The following is a 26855-nucleotide window of genomic DNA, read 5'->3' as shown; positions in this document are numbered from 1 at the left end:
AGAAGCCTGCGCGCCGCAGTGAAGAGTAGCCTCCGCTCGCCACAACTAGAGAAAGCCCCCGCGTGCAGCAACGAAGACCTGACGCGGCCAAAAATAAATAAATAAATAAACAAACAAATAAATAAAATACACAACATTAAAAAAAGATTTTTTTTGGATGTGGACCATTTTTAAAGTCTTTATTGAATTTGTTACAGTATTGCTTCTGTTTTTTTATGTTTTTTGGCCGCGAGGCATGTGGCCAGGGGATCAAACCCTCACCCCCTGCATTAGAAGGTGAAGTCTTAACCACTGGACTTCCAGGGAAGTCCCGTGTTCCCTTTCCTTTAGACTGTAATACCTATATAATTCATTTGGAATTTTTCTGCCTGGGAGATTTGTCTCTTCTCATTTATTAATTTATTCAGTCATTTATATCACTGTGAATGCATGGATATCATTTTATACTTTAGGTTATAGTCCAATACAACTTAATTTTGTTACTTAAGTTGTTCTAACTTTGGTCATTGGGAGATCTTTCAGTTGTTCCTTTGTCCCTTTGACACATCCCCATCAGTTTCTTTTTTAATTAAAAAAAATTTTTTTTTAGTACTTTCTGGCACTACAGGGTGCTGCTCCAGGCTTATTTGTATATTTTCTGCCTCATTTCTGTGTTGACTTAAAGAACAGTGCAAACGTAAGAGTTGTGAGTGTAAGTTTTATTCAGGGTCTTGCTGAGGACTTTAGCCTGGGAGACAGCCATTCAGCTCTGAGGAAACTGCTCTGAAGAGGTTGGGGAGAAGCCAGTTTATATATGATTTTTGTCTAGGAAATATATGCAGTGAAGCATCTATCTTGGTAAGAGATTACTGCGGACCACAAAAAAGAGTATCTCAAGTTAATAATTTTAGTGTTTCTGTGTATGGGAAGATGCAGGAATCTGGGGTCATTGAAATTCTTCCTGAGGTATACTTCTAATTATCTATGGGGCTAATTTATCCAAAACACAGAGTGCCTTTCCCTGATTTTTTCATCCTGAATTCCTCCAGGGTGCACTGTCAGTTGGCAGCTGCAGTGGGTTATCAACTCACCCTTGTAGAACTGGGTGGTGAGGAACATTCTTTGTTCACCCCCAGAAGCAGCCATTTCTCCAGGGAGCCCTGGTTCCTTTTACTAGAGAGAGGTATTAGAAACCAAGATTGGGGTGCTAGGTGTACTGGTTGCCAGTGCTTGTCATTTCTCGTAGACCATCTCAGATGGCAAATCAAGGAAATACATATGTGTATACTAACCCGTGTATATACACATATGTATAAATATTTCCATATGGATCTATATTAGGTTAAACATGAGTTCTTACCTATGTCTCCAGCTCTAGTTAGTATAACTCCTATTTTTAAAGTAATTTAAAAAAACATTTAACGAGTTTATGGCAGTTTTATCCTGTCCCACAACAGATACCCTTTTCTGTTGTTAGCTTTGTTGTTTAGCTATATTTAGGTGGATTCAGTGTTCACTCCCAGTTGTTTCCTGTAAGGACTTCTCCATTCCTGTATCACTTTCATTCTTCCATGGATTATACAGCTTTTTTATACTCAAGTTGCCCCCCTGCCCCCAGTGTTTATCGATACTGTATTTCCTAAGTTCTTACTCACATGTTTGAAATTTTTTAAAAATAAAAATTGATTTCTATCATTGTGATATTCAAAACTTTTATCCATTCACCTTTCATCCTCATAGTACTTCTTTTATTTATTTATTTATTTTTTGGCTGTATGGCATGTGGGATCTTAGTTCCCTGACCAGGGATCAAACCCATGCCCCCTGCACTGGAAGCGTGGAGTCTTAACCACTGGACCCTTGGGGAATTCCCTTATAGTACTTCTTTTCGATTTTGGATGGATAATGTGGGCAAAGGAGTGAGGGATAACACGGAATTGATGATTGAAATATTTTGTTTTCAGTTTTATATGTTTACTCTGCTTCCAGATGACATTTTAAAAAAATTTATAAAGTTTGGCCCCTTTTCAGGTTAGAACACTCGTGGTAATTTTCTTTGCTAGTTTTATTTCTACTATTTAATTCATTGAGATTTGAAAAAGATAGGTTCAATGAGTCTGTGTTAGTCTGCCATCTTTTCCCTTGACCAACACATTTTTTCTTGGAAGCCCTTTCCACTCTGCTTTATTACTTCCTCAAATTTACTATTTACATTTCAGTACTATTGCAATATCTAATTGTTATCTTAGCTGTTATCTAGTACAACTCTCAATTTTTCAAGAACTTAATTAGCTATCATTTTCATTAGAAACTGACACGTTGATTTTTTTTTTTTTATATACTAATCTGAAACAGAAAGGAGACCACTTGCATTTGCCAGGCTTTTTTCAATAAAATGGTGCCTAAACCTCTTTGGGGAGACTAATTATATCGCTTTTATATGGCTTTTTTGGTGAAGAAAAATGTATGTTAAAGGTGTTTTGTTGATTAGTGAGCAATGAAATATAAATCTGTATATTTCCAGGGCAAAGCATAACTTCTCTTCAGATAGTTGTAGACAAGTTTTGTTGTTGAAGAAAGTCCATTCGTTTTTTAGTAACAACAGAAAAAGAGTTTAACATTGTAGTGAATTATATACCCTTATTTTAGAAGAATGATAATTTTTGAAAAATCTTAAGATAATCAGTATATAAGCTAACTTTGTAAGCCAAGAAAGCAAACTAATAAGTTTATGCAGTGATCCATTTGGATCATGGACAGGGGACTATGATATAATAATATAACAGCCTGCCAACTTACACTTATTTTGTAACACTTAGGTTATTCAGTGTGTTAAAGGTTTTAAAATGGGATCCTTTACAGTATACTTTCCCAAACTCAGTGGGAAAGGGAAATTGCTATGTTGTGTTCAAATCTTGTTAAAATAAAATCTTATTGCTATAATTTACAGAAAGAGTAGTATACTGATTCAAAAATTTTTTTATGAAGTGCAAGATGCTTGCTGTATGTGTTTTACAAAGTAAATCAAGGTGGAGGTTAGTAATTAATAGGGAGGTTTTATTGATTTCTAAGCCAGGGTGCTTGACAAAAAGATAGTGCTATGTAATAGACCCTTATTTTATTCCTGATATATATTGAAGTGCTTTTAAATACACTTGACAGCAGGAGTGTATAGGTGGTGATTAGGTTGCAGAGTCTGGAGCCAGATTGCTCAATTCAAATCCTTCTTTTATCATTTGACAATGTGTGACCTTGGCCAAGTTACTTAAGCCCAGGTTCCTCATCTGTAAAGTGGAGACAACCATGTACCTGTCTCGTGGAATTGTAGGGATTGAATGAATTTATGCATATGAAACTCTGAGAGCCTAGCACAAGAATATGCTGCATAAGTGATAGTTATGATTTATATCTATTTATATCTCATTTTTAAAAAAGGCACATTGGTTTATTAATGTGCTTTCTTTGGGAGATTGGAGAACCGTTTCTATGCAGCTTATTATGGAATTCTTTTCTTGAAACTAGATCCTGTGCAATTGGGGAGAGTTTACCACCTAATTCAAGGGGTTTGTTTTCAAAGTTTATGAGAAGGCATTTGGTGGTTTGGGGTGAACGTTAGGATGAGGGGCTGGTCAGCTCTTGGTAGAGACCATTTTTTAGGAGTGGAGTAGTAGTATTTGGATCTGAGACCCATGGGGACAGCCTCTTCTCCCTGTCAGTCAACTAAGAGGACAAACTCATAGTATTTTGTCTGTTTTTGTAAGACTTTTCCTCTCTCTTGAAGTTGCTTCTTTTTATCTTCTTACTCAGGAATAGGCTAGGCAGATAATAGGGTGTCCAGCTGCTGCTCTGTCCTGTTTACAAAATATGAAAGTCCTGCCTTTGATGTACTTGGATCCCTACTTCTTTTCACCTTAATGCTCTCTTAAGAACTCACCACCACCCTAAGCCCCCCAAACCATATGAAACTGGGCTATCATCTCAGATGAGAACCGAGGGCTACACTTAATTTAAAAACATCCATTTCCACATATGAAGGGGGTAGTGCGGGAAAAAAAAAGGGGAGACATGAATTTTTTTTTTAAATTTTTAAATTTTTAGTTTTTATACAGCAGGTTCTTATTAGTTATCTATTTTATACATATTAGTGTATATATGTCAATCCCAATCTCCCAATTCATCCCACCACCACCCCTATCCGCCACTTCCCCCCTTGGTGTACATACGTTTGTTTGAGACCTGAAAATTTGAAAAGTATTTCAAATTACGAGATTACTTAGTACTAAAATTTTGTACATAAGCCTCTGTGTTTAAAATTTTTTATAGTACAGTATTTCTGCAGAGTTTATGGAAGCCAGTTTTTGTTTGTTTAATTGAGTTTATTCACATCAACAACTGGTATTAGAGTAAGCTATATCATAGAAATAGTTTCGTTGTAATAATGATTTTATTAAATTATTTTTTAAAATAAATTTATTTATTTTTATTTTTGGCTGCATTGGGTCTTTGTTGCTGCGCATGGGCTAAGCCATGAGCGGGGGCTACTCTTCGTTGCGGTGCCCAGGCTTCTCATTGGGTGGCTTCTCTTGTTGCAGAGCACGGGCTCTAGGTGCATGGGCTTCAATAGTCGTGGCAGTCAGACTCAGTAGTTGTGCCTTGCGGGCTCTAGAGCGCAGGCTCAGTAGTTGTGGCGCACGGGCTTAGTTGCTCCGCGGCATGTGGGATCTTCCTGGACTAGGGCTCGAACCTGTGTCCCCTGCATTGGCAGGCGGATTCTTAACCACTGTGCCACCAGGGAAGCCCAAAACAAAATTTTGTCTCTAACGTTTCTATGCTTCTTGGCATAGATCCTATGATTATGGTTTGTAAAATATTCCCACCTTCTTCTTCATCTGTTTTCTGAGTAGTAGCATGATTTCCTAGAATACTCAGCACACTTAATTCAAAAAGACAATATTTGTCTTTGCTATGGTTACAATGAGATAAAACACTGACGCATTCTGGTTAAAGATATTATGGACAGTTAATTCCTAGGAAAATTATTTTATTTCTGTTAAAGCATTTTGTAAGAATAAAACCATAGATATGACTGGTATCTGTCTTTTAACTGTAATCTAGAAATAGTTCTATATTCTACTCCACTTCGGCAAACTTCTTTTAAATATGTTGTAGAACTTTTATTTACCTGGGTTCTCTTATCTATCAAATATAAAAATGGCTGTTAGAGAAAATTTATTGGTTAACTAAGTTAAAGTGTTAAGTCGATATGCATCCATTTTACCTTTTCTGCATTGGTTAGTTAAACAAGAATTCCAGTGATGTGTATGTTAGTCTAGAATGTTTCTCACAGTTCTCACCAGGGACATGTGTGAATTTCACTAAATTAATTGAAAAGTTTTGAATGTCTTTGTGACTTATGATAAATTCCTAAAATTGGGGCTTTCTAATGAGTCAAGTTATATGTAGGTAGTGTGTAAAAAGTCAATATATTGCTCTAAGGTACAGTTTAATAAGTGTTTAGACATATTTGGCTTAGATGTGCTCTGTATTTTAACTCTCTTAAGTGATTTGTAATACTTGATCTATCTTCCCCGTGAGGTTAAGTAGAAGTAAGGCATTTACAATCAATACATTGCTTCTGGGTAGAGCATAACATAAACAGATTTGGTTGTAGTGAAGATTATAAAATATCATTGTAGAAGAAAACATAGACTGTTAAGTGAAAAAAATTAAGCAAGATTTTATAAAATTGGAATTGGAAGACTCTACATCTGTTTGACAAATATCGGCCTTTTTTTGGCTTAGCCTTAACACCATAGCACTGTCTCCAAGACCTGCCTTTATTGTGTTCCCTGTTACCCAACCATTAAAGTCTGTTTTGAGATCTATGTTTTCTTTGCTGCAGTTACTTTGGGCAGAGTGGGGCTTGAGAATGTGGATTGAGTATACTTTTTTCCTGCTTCTTTTATTTTGTAAATATTTAACTTCTAACTTCACTGTTACTACTTTTTTTTCCCTCCTAGACTCACTGAGTTGGGGTAGTCTTATTCAGAAGCCTCCTTCCTTTATTGTTTTTCCTGATCCTTGTGTTGTATGCTGAAACTAGCTTCATTGCTTTACAAATGTTGGTGTTAGGAGAGATCATTTTCCATCTGTCTCATTTTGCAAATAAGCTTCCTGCTAGAAAGTAAGCTGGGTGGAAACAGAGGCCTTGACTAAATCACTCTGTTTTCCCGGCAGCTGGTAGAGTGCTTAACACATAGTAGGCTCTTCAAAATACATGTTGAATGGAAGAAAGGAAATGAGATCCTGAGAGGCTAAGTGAATATATGCGGGGAATGTATAACACATACTATCAAATTAATATTCATTATAAAAGTACTCCAGAAGGCTTTAGAAAGATTAGTTATTAGTAGTAGTATTCATGCAATAGTAAATCATTATTCATATTTTTAAAGAATTTATTATTAGATAACACAATGTATTTAGATATGGATGCTTTTCATTGTATGTAACAAAACACCTAGTCAACAGTGGCTTAAACTAATGAGGATTTATTTTTCTTACATGAGAAGACGTTTGGAGGTAGGGATCTTGCTTACATTGACTTAGCTGCTCAGCAGTGTCAGGGCTGTTCTGTAATTTTCTTGGCCTCTCCTTCATGGTTGCAAGATGGTTGCTCCTGCTCTAGGCATCACCTTTCTGTCTGAGGTGCCACGAAGGGGTATGGATTGACAGCAGCATCTCTCTTTTTACCAGGAAACCAAAAGCCTTTCTGGGACATCTCTATTCATTTTATCAGGAAACCAGAAGACCTTCTTGGAAACCTTGTAGCACAGCAGACTTCCCCTTAAGTGTTATGACCAAAATTGATTCATATGGCCACCGTTAAGTGGAAGGAAGGCTGAGAAAGTGTGATTTAGCTTTTCCAGCCTCTGGTAGAGATGGGGGAATGGAGAAAGAGTTTGGAAATAGGTATTGGGTTTGTTAACCAATAGTATCTGCAAAATATATCACTTTGGCTAGCCAAAATCAAAATATAGCCTTCTTCTTATGAATGCATTTTCCATGGAATACAGTTACCACGTTTCTGAGGTAGATGATGATACCTGTTCTCATCCATGATTGCATCTACCTCTTAGTCCAGGATGTCTGCTTGATGTGTACTTTTCTCCATCAGGTCTGGTTGTGGCTCGTCTTCTGGTGACCTAAAGCTAAAAGAGAAAATCTGTGTTCCTTGTACACCCAGAAAACTTCAGTGGGTAAAGGAACAAGATAACTTTAATAAATCCTCCCACTTAGAAAAAAGGGGGAGAATTAAAAACTCCAAGTAGTCACTGGTCCACAAAAACACCACACTGTGGAAGATGTTGAAGACTTCCTGTTCTGGCAGTGGATTAAACTCCTAAATTAATCCATCTGCTGCCCCTATTTTATGTTCCCTGGGAGGGTCTACCTCAGTCACAAAAGTCTTGTTTACTGTGGCTATACAAGAAGTCTTAAAATCGGATAGACTGATTCCTCCTACTTTCTTATTCCTTTGCAAAATTATTTTGGCTATTTTAGGGACTTTCCTCTTCCATATACATTTTGGAATAAGTTTGTGTGTGACTACCAGAAACCTTGCTGGGATTTTGATAGGACTTGCGTTAAATTTACAGATCAATTTGGGGAGAATTGACATCTTTACTATGCTGAGTCTTTTAATCTGTGAATGTGGTAAGTCTCTCCAGGGATTCGGTCTACTTTAATTTATTTCAACAAAATTTTATAATTTTCAGCATACATATGTGGTACATATTTTTTTAGATTCACACCAAAGTATTTCATTTTCGTGGAGCACTGGTATAAGTGGTATTCCTTTTGTTGATTTTTTTCACTTGTTAGTTGCTAGTGTATACAAATGCAATTGATTTTTGTTTGTTGATTTTATATTCTGTGATCTTGCAGAACTCAATTATTAGTTCTCGGAGTTTCTTTTGTAAATTTCTTGGGATTTTCTACATAGGTAATTGTGTTATCTGCAAGAAGAGACAGCTTTCTTTACGATTTGTTTGTATTTTACTTCTTTTTTTTTTGCTTCATTGTGCTGTCTAGACCCTCTAATACTGTGTTGCATTTGAGAGGTGAGATGGGACATCCTTGCCTGGTTTTTGATCTTTCACCTTTAAGTGATATTAGCTATAGAAGTTTTGGTAGATATTCTGTATGTGATTGAGGAAAATACTTTCTGTTCCTAGTTTCCTGAGTGTTTTTATCATGAGTGAGTGTTAGATTAATTATAGATACTTAAAAATACTATGAGGGGGACTAAATTACTCTTTTTTAGTTGGAAATATGTTAGTGCATGAATAGCAGAATGATAAAGTCTTTTACCTAATACATGTAGTGCTTAAGGCACCAAAGACATTTTTACCTGGCTCTGAATCAATTTCACTTATTTCTCCATATTTAAGGAAAGAGTTATGAATAATTACATGTAATTTTTCTTCTTTTTGGCTTTTATTTATTTAACATCTTAATTGGAGTATAATTGCTTTACAATGTTGTGTTAGTTTCTGCTGTATAAGAAAGTGATCAGCTATATGTATACATATATCCCCATATTCCCTCCCTTTTGCATCTCCCTCCTACCCTCCCTATCCCACCCCTCTAGGTGGTCACAAAGTGCCGAGCTGATCTCCCTGTGCTGTGCGGCTGCTTTCCACTAGCTGTCTGTTTTACATTTGGTAGTGTATATATGTCCATGCCACTCTCTCACTTCGTCCCAGCTTACCCTTCCCCCTCCCCCGCCCCATGTCCTCAAGTCCATTCTCCACGTCTGCGTCTTTATTCCTGTCCTACCCCTAGGCTCTTCAGAACGATTTTTTTTTTTTTAGATTCCACTTATGTGTGTTAGCATACGGCATTTGTTTTTCTTTTTCTGACTTACTTCATTCTGTATGACAGACTCTAGGTCCATCCATTTCACTACAAATAACTCAATTTCGTTTCTTTTTATGGCTGAATAATATTCCATTGTATATATGTGCCACATCTTCTTTATCCATTCCTCTGTCAGTGGACATTTAGTTTGCTTCCATGTCCTGACTATTGTAAATAGTGCTGCAATGAACATTTTGGTACATGAATTTTTTTTTTTTTTTTTTTGCGGTACGTGGGCCTCTCACTGTTGTGGCCTCTCCCATTGTGGGGCACAGGCTCCGGACGCGCAGGCTCAGCGGCCATGGCTCACGGGCCCAGCCGCTTCGCAGCACGTGGGATCTTCTCAGACCGGGGCATGAAGCCGTGTCCCCTGCATTGGCAGGTGGACTCTCAACCACTGCGCCACCAGAGAAGCCCCTACATGACTCTTCTTGAATTATGGTTTTCTCAGAGTATATGCCTAGTAGTGGGATTGTTGGGTCGTACAGTAGTTCTATTTTTAGTTTTTTAAGGAACCTCCATATTGTTCTCCATAGTGGCTGTATTAATTTATATTCCCACCAACAGTGCAAGAGGGTTCCCTTTTCTCCACACCCTCTCCAGCATTTGTTGTTTGTAGATTTTTGTTGATGGCCATTCTGACCAGTGTGAGGTGATACCTCATTATAGTTTTGATTTGCATTTCTCTAATGATTAGTGATGTTGAGCATCCTTTCATGTGTTTGTTGGCAATCTGTATATCTTCTTTGGAGAAATGTCTATGTAGATCTTCTGCCCATTTTTGGATTGGGTTGTTTTTGTTTTTTTTTTTTTGGCGGTATGCGGGCCTCTCACTGTTGTGGCCTCTCCCGTTGTGGAGCTCAGGCTCCGGACGCGCAGGCCCAGCAGCCATGGCCCACGGGCCCAGCCGCTCTGCGGCATGTGGGATCTTCCTGGACCGGGGCACGAACCCGTGTCCCCTGCATCGGCAGGTGGACTGTTTGTTTTTTTGATATGGAGCTGCATGAGCTGCTTGTAGATTTTGGAGATTAATCCTTTGTCAGTTGCTTCATTTGCAAATATTTTCTCCCATTCTGAGAGTTATGTTTTCGTCTTGTTTATGGTCTCCTTTGCTGTGCAAAAGCTTTTAAGTTTCATTAGGTCGCATTTGTTTATTTTTGTTTTTACTTCCATTTCTCTAGGAGGTGGCTCAGAAAGGACCTTGCTGTGATTTCTGTCATAGAGTTTTCTGCTTGTGTTTTCCTCTAAGAGTTTTATAGTGTCTGGCCTTACATTTAGGTCTCTAATCCATTTTGAGTTTATTTTTGTGTATGCTGTTAGGGAGTGTTATAATTTCATTCTTTCACATGTAGCTGTCCAGTTTTCCCAGCACCACTTACTGAAGAGGCTGTCTTTTCTCCATTGTATATTCTTGCCTCCTTTATCAAAGATAAGGTGACCATATGTGCATGGGTTTATCTCTGAGCTTTCTATCCTGTTCCATTGATCTGTATTTCTGTTTTTATGCCAATACCATACTCTCTTGATTACTGTAGCTTTATAGAATAGTCTGAAGTCAGGGAGCCTGATTCTTCCAGCTCCGTTTTCTCTTTCTCAAGATTACTTTGGCTGTGCCAGCACTTATGTGTTTCCATAAAATTGTGAAATTTTTTGTTCTAGTTCTGTGAAAAATGCCATTGGTAGTTTGATAGGGATTGCATTGAATCTGTAGATTGCTTTGGGTAGCATAGTCATTTTCACAATGTTGATTCTTCCAATCCAAGAACATGGTATATCTCTCCATCTGTGGGTATCATCTTTAATTTCTTTCATCAGTGCCTTATAGTTTTCTGCATACAGGTCTTTTGTCTCCCTAGGTAGGTTTATTCCTAGGTATTTTATTCTTTTTGTTGCAGTGGTAAATGGGAGTGTTTCCTTAATTTCTCTTTCAGATTTTTCATCATTAGTGTATAGGAATGCCAGAGATTTCTGTGCATTAATTTTGTATCCTGCTACTTTACCACATTCATTGATTAGCTCTAGTAGTTTTCTGGGAGCATCTTTAGGATTCTCTATGTATAGTATCAAGTCATCTGCAAACAGTGACAGCTTTACTTCTTCTTTTCTAATTTGGATTCCTTTTATGTCTTTTTCTTCTCTGATTGCCGTGGCTAGGACTTCCAAGACTATGTTGAATAATAATGTTGAGAGTGGACATCCCTGTCTTGTTCCTCATCTTAGAGGAAATGCTTTCAGTTTTTCACCATTGAGAATGATGTTTGCTGTGGGTTTGTCGTATATGGCCTTTATTATGTTGAGGTAGGTTCCCTCTATGCCCACATTCTGGAGACTTTTTATCATAAAGCGGTGTTGAATTTTGTCAAAAGCTTTTTCTGTATCTATTGAGATGATCATATGGTTTTTATTCTTCAATTTGTCAATATGGTGTATCACATTGATTGATTTGCATATATTGAAGCATCCTTGCATCCCTGGGATAAATCCCACTTGATCATGGTATATGATCCTTTTAATGTGTTGTTGGATTCTATTTGCTAGTATTTTGTTGAGGATTTTTGCATCAATATTCATCAGTGATATTGGTCTGTAATTGTCTTTTTTTGTAGAATCTTTGTCTGGTTTTGGTATCAGGGTGATGGTTGCCTCATAGAATGAGTTTGGGAGTGTTCCTTCCTCTGCAATTTTTTGGAAGAGTTTGAGAAGGATGGGTGTTAACTCTTCTCTAAATGTTTGATAGAATTCACCTGTGAGGCCATCTGGTCCTGGACTTCTGTCTGTCGGAAGATTTTTAATCACAGTCTCAATTTCATTACTTGTGATTGGTCTGTTCATATTTTCTATTGCTTCCTGGTTCAGTCTTAGAAGGTTATACCTTTCTAAGCATTTGTCCATTTCTTCCAGGTTGTCCATTTTTTTGGCTTAGAGTTGCTTGTAGTAATCTCTTAGGATGCTTTGTATTTCTGCGGTGTCTGTTGTAACTTCTCCTTTTTCATTTCTAATTTTATTGACTTGAGTCCTCTCCCTCTTTTTCTTGATGAGTCTGGCTAATGCTTTATCAGTTTTGTTTATCTTCTCAAAGAACCAGCTTTTAGTTTTATTGATCTTTGCTATTGTTTTCTTTGTTTCTATTTCATTTATTTCTGCTCTGATCTTGATGATTTCTTTCCTTCTGCTAACTTTGGGTTTTGTTTGTTCTTCTTTCTGTAGTTCCTTTAGGTGTAAGGTTAGATTGTTTATTTGAGATTTTTCTTGTTTCTTGAGGTAGGCTTGTATAGCTATAAACTTCCCTCTTAGAACTGCTTTTGCTGCATCCCATACATTTTGGATCGTCGTGTTTTCATTGTCATTTGCCTCTAGGTATTTTTTGATTTCCCCTTTGATTTCTTCAGTGATCTCTTGGTTATTTAGTAACATATTATTTAGCCTCCATGTGTTTGTATTTTTTACATTTTTTTTCCCTGTAGTTGGTTTCTAATCTCATAGTATTTTGGTCAGAAAAGATGCTTGATATGTTGTCAGTTTTCTTAAATTTACTGTGGCTTGATTTGTGACCCAAGATGTGATCTACCCTGGAGAATGTTCCTTGCTCACTTGAGAAGAAAGTGTAATCTGCTGTTTTTGGATGGAATGTACTATAAATATCAATTAAATCTATCTGGTCTGTTGTGTCATTTAAAGCTTTGTTTCCTTATTTATTTTCATTCTCGATTATCTGTCCATTGGTGAAAGTGGGGTGTTAACGTCCCCTACTATAATTGTGTTACTGTTGATTTCCCCTTTTATGGCTGTTAACATATGCCTTATGTATTGAGGTGCTCCTGTGTTGGGTGCATAAATATTTACAATTGTTATATCTTCTTCTTGGATTGATCCCTTGATCATTATGTAGTGTCGTTCTTTGTCTCTTGTAATAGTCTTTATTTAAAGTCTATTTTGTCTGATATGAGAATTGCTACTCCAGCTTTCTTTTGATTTCTATTTGCACGGAATATCTTTTTCCATCCCCTCACTTTCAGTCTGTATGTGTCCCTAGGTCTGAAGTGGGTCTCTTGTAGATAGCATATGTATGGTGTTGTTTTTGTATCCATTCAGGCAGTCCATGTCTTTTGGTTGGAGCATTTAATCCATTTACGTTTAAGGAAATTATTGATATGTATGTTCCTATTACCATTTTCTTAATTATTTTGTGTTTGTTTTTGTAGGTCTTTTCCTTCTGTTGTGTTTCTTGCCTAGAGAAGTTCCTTTAGCATTTGTTGTAAAGCTGCTTTGGTGGTGCTGAATTCTCTTAACTTTTGCTTGTCTGTAAAGGTTTTAATTTCTCCCTCGAAGCTGAATGAGATCCTTGCTGGGTAGAGTAATCTTGGTTGTAGGTTCTTCCCTTTCATCACTTTAATTGTGTCCTGCCACTCCCTTCTGGCTTGCAGGGTTCCTGCTGAAAGATCAGCTGTTAACCTTATGGGGATTCCCTTGTATGTTATTTGTTGCTTTTCCCTTGCTGCTTTTAATATTTTTTCTTTGTATTTAATTTTTGATAGTTTGATTAATATATGTCTTGGTGTTTCTCTTTGGGTTTATCCTGTAGGGGACTCTGCGCTTTCTGGACTTGATTGACTATTTCCTTTCCCATGTTAGGGATGTTTTTGACTATGATCTTTTCAGATATTTTCTCAGACCCTTTCTTCTTCTCTTCTTCTTCTTCTGGGACCCCTATACTTCGAATGTTGGTGCGTTTGGTGTTGTCCCAGAGGTCTCTGGGACTGTCCTCCATTCCTTTCATTCTTTTTATTCTGCTCCCTGGCGGTTATTTTCACCATTTTATCATCCAGCTCATTTGTCCACTCTTCTTCCGCAGTTATTCTGCTAGTTGTGTTGTTCAGCACTGCTTGTTTGCTGTTTAGTGTTTCTAGATTCTTTTTAAATGTTTCTTGCATTTTCCCTGTTCTGTTGTTGAGGTTTTGGATCATCTTTTCTGTCATTACCCTGAATCCTTTTTCAGGTAGGTTGCCTATTTCGTCATTTATTTGGTCTTGTTCCTTTGTCTGTAACATATTTTTTTGTCGTTTCTTTTTTTTTTTTTTTTTGATGGGTGGGGCTGTATTCCTGTCTTACTCTGTGTTTGGCCTGAGGCGTCCAGCACTGCAGTTTGCAGGAGTTGGATAGAGCCAGGTCTTGGTGCTGAGATTACGACCTCTGGGTGGCCTCACTCTTTTTAATATTCCCTGGGGTCTGAGGTTCTCTGTTAGTCCAGTGGTTTGTACTCGGAACTCACAGCACAGGAGCTCGGACCTGACCTCCGGCCTGGGAGCCAAGATCCCGCCAGCTGGTTGCTGGGGTTCCTCCCATTCCCATAGGTGTCTGTGGTCCCCTACCGGTGCCTGGCAGGTGCCCTAGTTGTGCGGAGACACAAATTTCACGTCCTCCTAGTCCACCATCTTGACTTCACCTGTCTCTCTTTGGCTTTTAAAGTAGATATTCCTTTAATATAGACATTTACAAAAAACCCAGTTTGCTGATATCTGCATTGGTCCCGCCACTGACATTGTTCCCATAAAACTGATGCTTCTTTTCCTATCAGAGAAAAAATACTTCCATGTGGATAGTCATATTCCGTGTTTTTTTTTTTTCCGGTACGCGGGCCTCTCACTGCTGCGGCCTCTCCCGTTGCGGAGCACAGGCTCCGGACGTGCAGGCCCAGCAGCCATGGCTCACAGGCCCAGCCGCTCCGTGGCATGTGGGATCCTCCCGGACCGGCGCATGAACCTGCGTCCCCTGCATTGGCAGGCAGATTCCCAACCACTGCGCCACCAGGGAAGCCCATATTCCATGTTTTCCTTTCATTCTCTTGCAGTTTTTTGGTGGCAGCCTTATATTCTTATGTTGCCGAGCAGCCTGTCCCTCTAATTGCCTCTTGGTTTCAAAAAAAAAAAAAAATGATGTTTACAGAAAATCTTTTCCTTTTCCTTTTCCCTTTCTAAGCCATTTGAGAGTAAGCTGTTCACTTTTGCCTCATCACCCCCAAATACTTTAGTGTCTGTTTTCTTCAAAGTTATTGTCCAACAAGAACCACAACACTGCCATCAAAAATGGGAATTGGCCCTCAGACCTCCCTACCATCTCTTCTTCACTCCTCACACAGGTTATCCCTATAATGTCATTTATAGCAAGAGGATTTTGCATTGAGGTGTCATGTCTCCTTAAGACTTTTAAAATCTGGACCAGTTTCTCTCTCTCTCCTTGCCTTTTTATCATTGTCATTTTTGAGGAGCACAGGCCATTTACTGAATGATCCTCCCATGATTTGTGTTTGTCTAATGTTTCTCCTGAGTAGGTTCAAGTTGGGCATCTTTGGTGGGAATATCTTCAAAATCGATCCTCTGAGTGCATCCTGTCAAGTGACACCTGATTTGGATTTGTCCCATTACTGGTGATGTTAACTTTGATCAGTTGATTAAGGTGATGTCTGCCAAGTGTCTGTTCTGTAAGGTTATTTTTTTCCTGTTGTTAATAATGTATTTTGTGAGAGGGTTCCTTGAGCTATGTAAATTTCCTCATCAAACTTTCACCTCTTTCGAACTCCTGTACTCTGCACCTTGGTGCGTCCCTACAGAGCTGGCCTCCTCACCCCTCCCAGATTCCAGTGCCCTGTGAGCACACCCTCCTAACACCTCGCAGGGCCATCCTCCTGCGTGCATACTTTCCTCACCCTGTTTATGGTCTGACAGCAGACACCGGGCAGCTGCCACCACCTGCTCCATGCGGCGGCCCTCGTCACCTCCATTGGGCTTGGGCTTCACCGGCCAGGCTGTCCTTACGTGCATATGCCCATCTCACTGTGCTCCAGCTCTGACACCCACTCTGGGCTGCCCCCTGCAGGGATGCCATTCTTGCATTTCCTCGGCGCTGAGACCTTGGGCTGGGCTGCGCGCCTTGGTGGATGCTCCTGCTCTGCTCAGGTTGTGCCACCTGGTGTCAGGCCACTCTCCTTTGTGACCGTCCTTCCCTTCTTCATTTCTCGTCCGCTGATCCCCCATGCAGAGTCACCCTCCTGTACAGATGCCTTTCTCCTCCTGCTTGTGCTCTGACAACCTCCTCCCCTTGGATGGGCTCTGATACCACCCACCTCCCCCAGCGTGACTGCTGACCTTGCTCAGCCCCACCCCCATCACCTTGTACACACTCAGTATGGAAGGCGGGGAGGGTGAGGGGTGCTCCGGTCTCCTCTTTGCTGTTACATTCTTATCCAGCCCCCTGATGTTTGCCTTCTCATCTGTGCTTTCTACTTCATAGCTCTTTATATGAGGAGTATAGATAATCTATAGCATTCTAAATGTAAACTTTATTTTCTTTCTTTTTTAAAAAGGATTAATTAATTAATTTTTATTTTTGGCTGTGTTGGATCTTTGTTGCTGTGCGTGGGCTTTCTCCAGCTGTGGTGTGTGGGCTTCTCACTGTGGTGGCCTCTCCCGTTGTAGAGCACGGGCTCTAGGCGTGCAGGATTCAGTAGTTGTGGCACTCAGGCTTAGTAGTTGTGGCTCACGGGCTCTAGAGCGCAGGCTCAGTAGTTGTGGCTCACGGGCCTAGTTGCTCCGTGGCTTGTGGAATCTTCACAGGCCAGGGATTGAACCCATGTACCCTGCATTGGCAGGAGGATTCTCAACCACTGCGCCACCAGGGAAGCCCTAAACGTTATTTTCTATAGAGGAAAGTAGATGACTATAATCTGTGACTAAATGTGCAAAGCTTAGTTGTTGTAGGCATCACAAAAGAGGTAATCCCTATACATGGGAGTTAAAGGCAACATGGCCATTTCCATCAAAAGGGAAATTGATAACGCAGATTTCAAAGTGCTTCAGTTCACCTGTTAGAGACACAGGTCGTCCTGGCCCTGCCTCCTGCTTTCCAGTTTAGGATACCTCTCTGCAAGTCACAACATCTTTCTATCCCTGTTTCCTCATCCATAAGATGGGGATCATAAATACTTACTTCATGGGGCTGCTGGGGAGATTAGATGAGATAAAGTATTTGAAAATGCTACGCAAAGGGTAAAACGCTATGCACATGTGGTTATTTAGTTCTAATTTATTGCATAGTCAAATGGAAATCTACAGGAAGTTAAGTCAAGCATTTTAATTGCACTTGTGATGTCTAGGCGAGTTCCCTCTGATTCATAAGGCAGAGGAGAGGTCAGCATAGTTTTTGCTTTTCGCTGCCACCTTAAGTCCATTGTTCTGTCACCATTACTCAGTCAGGCAAACACTCCTCTTTTGAAGTCCTGCCCACCCATTCTGCCTCTGTGACATATTTCCACCTCCTTGATGATTTTTACCCCTGGTGTACAGTAGTCCTCCTCACTGCGGTTCCTGGTGTCTGTCATCTTTGGTGACATCAACATCATTGACCTTATATGAGTTCTGTCATGCGTTTACAATTGTTTTTGGCGCAGTTCTGCTCACATAGATCACTGGATAGTACCTTAAAGTGAACGTGTCTAATGCCGAAGTTACACTCTTTTCCTCTGACTTGCTCCTCCCTACGGCTTCCACTTACGTTACTGGTGTCACTCTTTGCATTAGCCTTGTAGGTTAGAAACCTTAAATCTTCGCTCTGTCATTTCCCATATCTAGTCAGTCACTGAGTTCTTTTGTTTTTGCAGAAGCCTCTTTCCCACTGGAGGCTTCCTTTTCCCATAATTAACAGCCTACCTCTGTCCCTTGTTATCTAATCTCTGAACTATCGATATAGCCTTCTTCAAGGCCAGTGTTAGAACCTTGGCTTGGCAGGTTCCAGCATGAATTATTCCATCCAGAATAATTGGATGAAGAGAGGGCCCTTGGGGTCGAAGTCAACTCTCTGAGGGGCCAGCCCTTCCAGATGAGCCATTTGGATGCTATAGAACATGTCTCCAGAGACCTTACGAACCTCCAGATGGTTGGGATCAGGCTTGGGGAAGAAGCTCTGCCTTGTTAGGCCCAGACTTGTGTCTGAAAGCCTCTAGAATCTAGGAAGACCTGATGTTTAGAATATGAGTGCCATTATCAAAATACAGCTACTGGGCTTCCCTGGTGGCACAGTGGTTGAGAGTCTTCCTGCCGATGCAGGGGACATGGGTTCGTGCCCTGGTCCAGGAGGATCCCACATGCCGCGGAGCGGCTGGGCCTGTGAGCCATGACCACTGAGCCTGCGTGTCTGGAGCCTGTGCTCCGCAACGGGAGAGGCCACAACAGTGAGAGGCCCAAGTACCGCAAAAAACAAAACAAAACAAAAAACAAACAAACAAAATACAGCTACTGTTAATATTTTAGTATATTTCCTTCTAATCTATTTTTTTTAAAATTTGTTTTATTTATTTATTTTGGGCCGCATTGTGTCTTTGTTGCTGCGTGTCGGCTTTCTCTAGTTGTGGCTCGCGGGCTCTAGAGCACAGGCTCAGTAGTTGTGGCACATGGGCTTAGTTGCTCCCCAGCATGTGGGATCTTCCCGGACCAGGGCTCGAACCCATGTCCCCTGCATTGGCAGGTGGATTCTTAACCACTGTGCCACCAGGGAAGCCCTCTAATCTATTTTTTTTTTTTGGTGGTACGCGGGCCTCTCACTGTTGTGGCCTCTCCCGTTGCGGAGCACAGGCTCCGGACGTGCAGGCTCTGGATGCACAGGCTCAGCAGCCATGGCTCACGGGTCCAGCCGCTCTGCGGCATGTGGGATCTTCCCGGACCGGGGCACGAACCCGCGTCCCCTGCATCGGCAGGCGGACTCTCAACCACTGCGCCACCAGGGAAGCCCTCTCCTGGTAGTTTTGATTTGCATTTTCCGGATGGGTTTTGATGTTGAGCATCTTTTCATGTGATGATGATTTATTTGTATATCTTTGGAGAAATGTCTATTCAGAGCTCCTGACCATTTTTAATCAGATTATTTGCCTTTTTTAAATCATTGAATTGTAATATTTTTTTTTTTATAAATAATATTCTTTTTTCTTTTTTTTAAACCCCACATTTGTTTATTTATTTATTTTTGGCTGTGTTGGGTCTTCGTTTCTGTGCGAGGGCTTTCTCTAGTTGTGGCAAGCGGGGGCCACTCTTCATCGTGGTGCGCGGGCCTCTCACTATTGCGGCCTCTCTTGTTGCAGAGCACAGGCTCCAGATGCGCAGGCTCAGTAGTTGTGGCTCACGGGCCTAGTTGCTCTGCAGCATGTGGGATCTTCCCAGACCAGGGCTCCAACCCGCGTACCCTGCATTAGCAGGCAGATTCTCAACCACTGCGCCACCAGGGAAGCCCGAAGTGTAATAATTTTTATATTGTCTCTAGTGTTTTGAAGCAAAGTTAAGACTAGAATACTTTACTTTTGACTTTAAGTAGAAAATGACTCAATCAAAATTTTGAATCACCTAAAAGAAAGAAAATTTAAATCTGAAAAGTAGATTTGGAGATGGGGGATATCAATATTAATTTTCAAAAGTGGTAACATTAATATATTCCACAAGTCAAATTCTAGTTCAGTGATCTTACTCGTTTTATTAAGCTAATTCTCCCTATTTCTGTGCACTGGTGTCAGATAATCAAATACTCGCTTCTCTCAGGAAGTCCCCAGCTGCTGTGACAAATGGGCAAGGTTTTCTAATCTTTTTCTAATCGATTTCTTTCCCAAATTATCCTTTAAGGCAATGGTTTTTCTTCTCTTTGTCTCTTATTCTTTGTCTCAAATTGGTAAAACATATTTGTAATTTTAGAAAGTTTGATACTGTCATTTGGGGATATTATTTATGAACATCTGTCAATCAGTTGAACAGCAATTATTGGTTGCCCGCTTAGGTGTACAGTTGGCTCATTTTGTTTCTCTACGGGAGTCATAGTCAAAATATATAACTTTGGTGTGGTGTGGGCATTAACAAGTCCGAATGGGCACTGGCTTTAAAGTACTTCACTCACAGTCAGTTTCATTATTCCAGTCATAGATCTTTGCTATTCTTCGTTGTACTTTGAAGTCCAGTGAACCTATGCCTAGTCCATAGCTTTATTTTTGATCTGGATCTTTCTTCCCTTGGCAGTATCCTATGGATATTTCTCTTTTGATTACCAAACTGGTAATTGTTTTGACCCAGTAAGTTTGCTGGGTCAAAATCCTAGAGGTAGCTCTGGTATTAGCGAAAATAATATTCAGCAGACAACCTAAACTTCCCTTCAAGGAGATACTTCTGTATTCTAGAATTGGTCATGGAAGTGTGCCATTCCAAGCAGATGAATCAAGTTATCGATTTGTGCTAAACAGTTGAGCATTGTATATAATCTGAATGGAAACCAGATGTTTTGCAAATATGCTAGTGAGTGGTTTCTCTAGGTTGTTACGATTTGCTCTTTGGCTAAATAGAACTCTTTTCAATATACCACTTTTAAAATGTCTGAGGGCCTCCCTGGTGGCGCAGTGGTTGAGAGTCCGCCTGCCGATGCAGGGGATACGGGTTCGTGCCCCGGTCTGGGAGGATCCCATATGCCGCGGAGCGGCTGGGCCCGTGAGCCATGGCCGCTGGGCCTGCGCATCCGGAGCCTGTGCTCCGCAACGGGAGAGGCCACAACAGTGAGAGGCCTGCATACCGCAAAAAAAAAAAAAAAAAAAAAAAAATGTCTGAATCAGGAAGGAAATTTTCCATGGAATACATGAATGTAAAGATACAATTGGACTAGTCGGCTGCTCTGAAAAGCCATCTTTTCATTGTCCCTGAGACTGGCTCCCTGTTCACTGCAGCCACAGGTCTGTATGCCTCCTCCGCAGACATGGACTCAGGCTGCTTCACTGCCAGAGTCCCCGAACTGGGACTTTCTTTTTTGTCTGTTGCATTGGATCTCTGGTGTGCCCCACCGTGTCAGACCCGGCCATGGACACCAGCTCTGAGGTCATCACCAAGGACTTAAAGGAGAAGAAGGAAGTTGTGGAGGAGGTAGAGAGTGAAAGAGATGCTGCTGATGGAAAGGCTAATGAGGTAGATGGGGAGCAGGGGGCTGCCAGTGAAGTGGAAGAAGGTGGGGAGCAGTGGAGGAGGGGGAAGGGGACTGTGGGGAGGAAGAGGGTGGAGTGAAGACAAGGAGGCTGAGGCAGCTCTGGGCAAATGGGCAGCTGAAGGTGACAAGGATGACAGTGTTCACACCAAGAAGCGGAAAACTGATGAGGATGACTAGACAGCACAAAAGAAAAAGTTAAACTAAGAAGAAAGGGCTGGGGGGGGAAGGCCACCCTGAGCCATTCACTCCCCACTTCCTCTCTCAGAATCGAAACATGATTACCTTGGAGGAGAGAGGCCCCCAGGCTGCCCACTGCGAGCAGAGTCACCTGCAGGTGACGTGTGCTCCCCACCACCCAACCCAACCCACAACGTGAATTTACAACAGGAGAAGAAAAAAACCCAGATCTTTCAAGGTCCTGCTTCTTTTCTGAAAGGTGACATGCAAGACAAACGTATGGTTACCAAAGAGGAAAGCGGGGGTGGTGGGGGATGAATTAGGTGTTTGCTATTAATATATACACACTACTATATGTAAAATAGATAACCAACAAGGGCCTACTGTAGCACAGGGAACTATATTCAATATCTTGTAATTACCTATAATGGAAAAGAATCTGAAAAAGAATAGATTTGTATATATATCAATATGTATATGTTTGTATAAGTGAATCACTGCTGTATGTTTGAAACTAACACAACATTGTAAATCAGCTAAACTTCAATTTAAAAAAAAGTGCTTTCAAAAGGAAGATTTGTTTGTATTTTAATTTGCATTTTTATTTTTGAACATACTGTTAGGGGTCAGCCATTTTTAATGATCTTGGATGACCAGACCAGCCTTCGGAGTGTTCTCAGTCCTACTGCAGACTTTACTTGTTGTGTGACCATGTTCATTATAATCTCAAAGGAGAAAAAACAACTGGTTAAAAAAAAAACAAAGCAAAAGCAACAACAAAAACAGTCTTATTCCCAGAATGCCAGTAACTTTTTTGGGGTATGTACTTAGTTGTATTATAAGTAGTTTTATGAGATGGTTATAAAGGCCAAAGATAAAAGATTAATTTTTTCCCCTTTTTTTCTCTATGAAGTGACTGTTTATTTTTTTTTGGTCTGTTGATGTATGTGTGAAACACTGTTGTCCAACAATAAACTGGAATTTTATTTTACTGAGTTCTTTAAAAAAAAAAGATACAATTATATATTTTTAAACAATTCTATTTTTTGGTTTGTAGCAAATTCTCAATAATGAATTATTTTCTCCTTACCAAAATATAGTTGCAGTTGGCTGCCAATAGTGTGTATTTTATTCACCCAGTTTTCATTGTCCACATGTATAAATTATCCATGATAATCTAGTTAAAACAAAACAACTCTTGCTTCCCTTTGGTTCATTGATAGTTTTCATAATTGCTGTAATGGCAGCCGTAGGGAGGGAGGAGACTTATACGAGGGTGGCAGCCGTGGAGATAAATAGCAGACATATTCACATTCTTTGGAGGTAAAATCCTTTGGGATTTGCTGGATTTGCTGCGGGAGATGGTGAGGTGAAAGGAATGATTAATGATGACTCCGAGGTTTCTGGTTTCAGGATGAGTACACCTAGATGTACTCTTAGATCTGAGATGCCATTTATGGAGATGGGGAATTCTGGAAGATGGAAGGTTTAGTCATTTGCCTGCTGGCTCTCAGTTTCAGTTCCCTGATTTCCTCTGTCCTCTGTATTGCATGGAACTGCATTTCAGTCTCCTTGCCTTTTGGATCTTGTGGTTAGATTTGGCCAACAGGAGGCGCTAATGGAAGCCTGGCGGATGGGAGTAGGGAGAAAGTAGGGTGGTTTCCTCCCACGCTTTTTGCTCTGGGTCCGGTTCCAGGAAGTGGCAGTTTCATTCCGGTGGCTTCCGTGCCTGTCAGACAGCTCCTCCCTTCGCTGCAGTGCTGCTTTCCGATGGGCAGCTCCTGTTGTTGCCCTTGCCCCCGCCAGTGATCACAGCTTCTGGGCTCTTCCAGTCAGTCCCTCCAGCCCTTAGGCTGATAATGGCTTCCTGCTGTTACTCATCTCCTGGTTGTTTCACTCTTCCCCATTTGGTGAAGACATTTGGTGTCTTGGCTTTTCCATCGCCCACGTAACCACACTTCTGTATTAATTTTTCTTTATCTTAACGTCTAGAGTGGTTTCTGTTTTCCTAACTAGAACCTGAAAATTGGAGAGTTCAGTTTTGGAAATGGTCTGTGTCCAGTTTAATATTTTTTCAGTATGTTCCAGTGGAGATGTTACTAGATGAGTTGTGTAGTGAGCTCAGATGGATGTCTGAACTGGGAGAATAAATTTGGGTATCACCTCTCAGTGCACTGGTAGTATTTAAAACCGTGAGAGGTATGGTTGGAATCATCCAGTGAATAGATGACAAGGGAACCAAAATCTAGTCCTAAGGAACTCTACTTCATTGGAGGGCAGATGGGAATGGATAAAGTAGAGCAGCCAAGGAAGTAGGAGGAAAACAGGAGAGTGATGCTATCCGCAACGTAAAGAAAACAGTGTTTGACTGCATGGTGCGCTGTCTGTGGCATTTGGCATCAGTTCCCTCGATAAAAGTGGTTTCCGGGGAATGGAGAGTGGTTGATGGTCTTCATCAAAATGAAGTGGTCCAAGGGTGGATGGGAGGTGGCAGAGGATATCTAGTACAGAGAGACACATCTTTCCAGATGTTTGACTATGGAAGGGAGTAAAGAAATGGGAAGATAGGAGGATTAAGACAAGCTACAGTCTTTACAGTTGCTTTTTTACTTTGAAGATACTTACATTTTGAATAGGTTCAAAAATAAAATGTAAGTTATACAAGGAAAAAAATCTTCCTCTCGTCTCCCATCAGTCCTATTCGACTCCTTCCTCCCCATCCCAGCCATTGCTATTTGTTTCTGATGTACATCCAAAATACAAGCAAATGGGAATATGTATTCTCAGTTTCCAGTGGTAGCATAGTATATATATATATTTTTAGTGTCTTATTATTTTCTTTGAACAATGTGTCCTGGAGATCTTTTTATGTTAGGACTTCAAGGTTATTCTTTTTTTTTCTTTTGTAAGTAGCTTATAGGAGTCTTAATTCTTTTTTTTAATTTAATTTTTATTTTATATTAGAGTATAGTTGATTTACAATGTTGTGTTAGTTTCAGGTGTATGGCAAAGTGATTCAGTTACACATATACATTTATCCATTCTTTTTCAGATTCCTTTCCCGTATAGGTTATTACAGATTATTGAGGAGAATTCCCTGTGCTATACAGTAGGTCCTTATTGATTATCTATTTTATATATAGTCATGTATATATGTTAATCCCAAACTCCTAATTTATCTCTCCCCCCATGGGAGTCTCAATTCTGAATACACTAAAGCGTGTCTAGTCAGTCACCTTTTGCTGTGAGAAATAAAGCTGCAGTTAATGACTTTGCACCTGTGCACGTATGTTTGTCGTAGCTAAATTCTTGGAACTGCTTGGTCAGAGGGTATGCATTTGCCATTTCGGGAATCATGTCAAATTGCCTCCATAGGTGGTGGCCTAGTTTATATTCCCACCAGCAATGCATGAGAGTGCCTGTTTCCTCACGGTTACATCAGTTCAGTGTGTTATCAAATTTTTGGGATTTCGACAATATAGGAAGTGAAGAAAAATGGTACAGTTTTTGGGGGGGGTGCAGTTTTAGTTTTCATTGATTAAGAATGGGGTTCAACATCTTTTTGTATGTTCAAGAGCCATATGTGTTTCTTCCTTCGTAAACTGTTCATAGACTTTGCCCACTTTTTTTCAATTAGATTTTGGTCTTCTCAGCATTTGAATTTTACTTATTAGGCCTGAGGGCCTAAAGGCTCAGTGTGGCAGGAACATAGTAGCATACAAGGTGGGCTTTGGGTAGAGGGGTGGGGACCAGATCATGCAGTCCCCTCTGAAGTCCATTTGGTGTATTTATTGCTTCTTAGTTTACAAGCCTATTTAACACCTAGAAATAGATATCCTTTTAGGGATTCTTTGGACACAGTGACTTCTGAAGTAATTATGTATAGGGATCAGCAGAGCAATTTGATCTGGAAGGAGACTGGGGGAGTATTAGCAGTGCTCTGTTGTACATGGTAAGTAAACGGTCTGTCTGTCTAGCGCTCTGATTTTGACTATGACCAGGTGTGTTTCGCTATATAATTAATCTTCAGTAGTTACTGGTAGAGTTTTGCCAGCTATTATTTCTCATTTAGGAGAAAAAAATGTTCTTTTCCTTTCATACAGTAAGCAGAGTTCAAGCTGACCCTTGGTTTCCTCATCTTATTTCTGTGAAGCACTCAGCATGACTGTTTTAAAAGAACAAACTCATTATGTGTGTAATCTCCAAGTGTAAGTGCTTTCCCCAGGAGCTGCTATGTTCTGCGTCACTCAGAAACATGCCGAACAGTCACCAACACTGCACAGTGGAGGGGGCTCTGTTCTTGCTATACGTATTTCAGTGTGGGAGCTAGAGATACTCTGTCAGTCTGTCCTTCTCTTTCATTTCTCCTCTTCATCTTTCCTACACCTTCTTTTTCTCCCTGTCTTCTCCCCAGCCTCCCACCCCTCCAAGCCTAGCTGGTTAAAGGGAGCATTCTTTGTCATGGATCACTTTGCTTTTATAAAATAGATTTTGAAAGCATGGTTACTCCATGCTGTGCATTTACACAGGCCCTACAAAGAACAATAAATGGAATGTGGAAGGAAAATATGAATCTGTTGACCAGAATTTTTGTTTTGCCTTTTATTGGTTTTAAGATGTTTTTCAATATGCTCCTTAAAGGTGCTTTAAAATTTTTGTATTATAGCATGCTCTATTCTCTGAGTTTTTAGTAGGCATCCAGTGATTTGTATTACATAAATAAACTCCCAGCTGTGATTAAACATAATGGACATTTGAACTGTTTGGACTTGCCTTGCCTTCCAGAGTTCTGTGGTAAAAAATTCCCCCCAAATGCTGTTGGGTCCAAAATAATCAAGACTTTCCTCCTTCTTCGTTTTGTTCTTAGTGAATTTTTATTTGTATCAGCTTGCTTAGCTGCCTTACTTAAATGTATGGATTTAAGTAGTTGTAAGGCTCCTCTTACTGTTTGAGGCTGCTCCTCTAGTTGACTTTCAGATGGAACAGTTGTGTAAGGTAAACGGTTTATTGTGGGTACTGTTGATATGAACCATGCCCATCTCTTCTGTAATGCCACCATTATACAGAAGGCTGCAGGGGGAAGGGAAGACTGGTTGCTTTGAAAGTCAGCCTGTGCTCTGCAGTAATGCTCCTGCACTCAGTATTTTTTTTTGTTTGTTTGAATTTTATTTTATTAACTTTTTTAATATAGCAGGTTCTTACTAGTTAAACATTTTGTATGCACTCAATTTTAATTCTTTCTTTACCTGCCTGTTTCCCACTGATAATGGAAGGCCAAGAGCTGACATGTTCAAGCTCTTGGAAATTTTGGAAATAGCCAAACAGCTCCTTTTGAAGCCTGGTTATTTGTCTTATTAGAAGTAGTATCATGAGGCAACCTCAGGGTCATGTAATACATTTTTTACTTTGTTTTTAGGTGTTGTCTATATTATTATTATTATTATTATTTATTTATTTATTTTTTTGCGGTACGTGGGCCTCTCACTGTTGTGGCCTCTCCCGTTGCGGAGCACAGGCTCTGGACGCGCAGGCTCAGCAGCCATGGCTCACTGGCTCAGCTGCTCCGTGGCATGTGGGATCTTCCCGGACCAGGGCACGAACCCGTGTCCCCTGCATCGGCAGGTGGACTCTCAACCACTGTGCCACCAGGGAAGCCCTATATTATTTTTGATCAAGAAGCAAAGAGCCCCTAATGAGGCATTCTAATTTCCTTAAATTTACAGTCTCTGAAGTCAGTTTGTCTGGATTTCTAATTCTGGCCCCCTCTCTTTCTGTGTGATTTT

At 40.3% G+C, this 26855-nt stretch overlaps 1 protein-coding gene and 1 pseudogene across 10 annotated transcripts in view; both read left to right on the top strand.

Moving 5' to 3' along the window:
* The window catches only part of CDKAL1 (CDKAL1 threonylcarbamoyladenosine tRNA methylthiotransferase), a 669277-nt gene that overhangs the window by 66160 nt on the left and 576262 nt on the right, over positions 1 to 26855 (top strand). The gene's annotated exons all lie outside the window — the stretch shown is intronic.
* Positions 20553 to 21392, top strand: LOC309813769 (annotated as a pseudogene). Its single transcript has one exon. The product of its transcript is annotated as an uncharacterized misc_RNA (transcript).

This window comes from Mesoplodon mirus (assembly GCF_964341445.2).
Source record: "Mesoplodon mirus genome assembly, chromosome: 12".
Lineage (NCBI taxonomy): Eukaryota > Metazoa > Chordata > Mammalia > Artiodactyla > Ziphiidae > Mesoplodon > Mesoplodon mirus.
The sequence above is the reverse complement of the archived record's forward strand: the minus strand, read 5'-3'. Positions and strand labels throughout refer to the sequence as shown.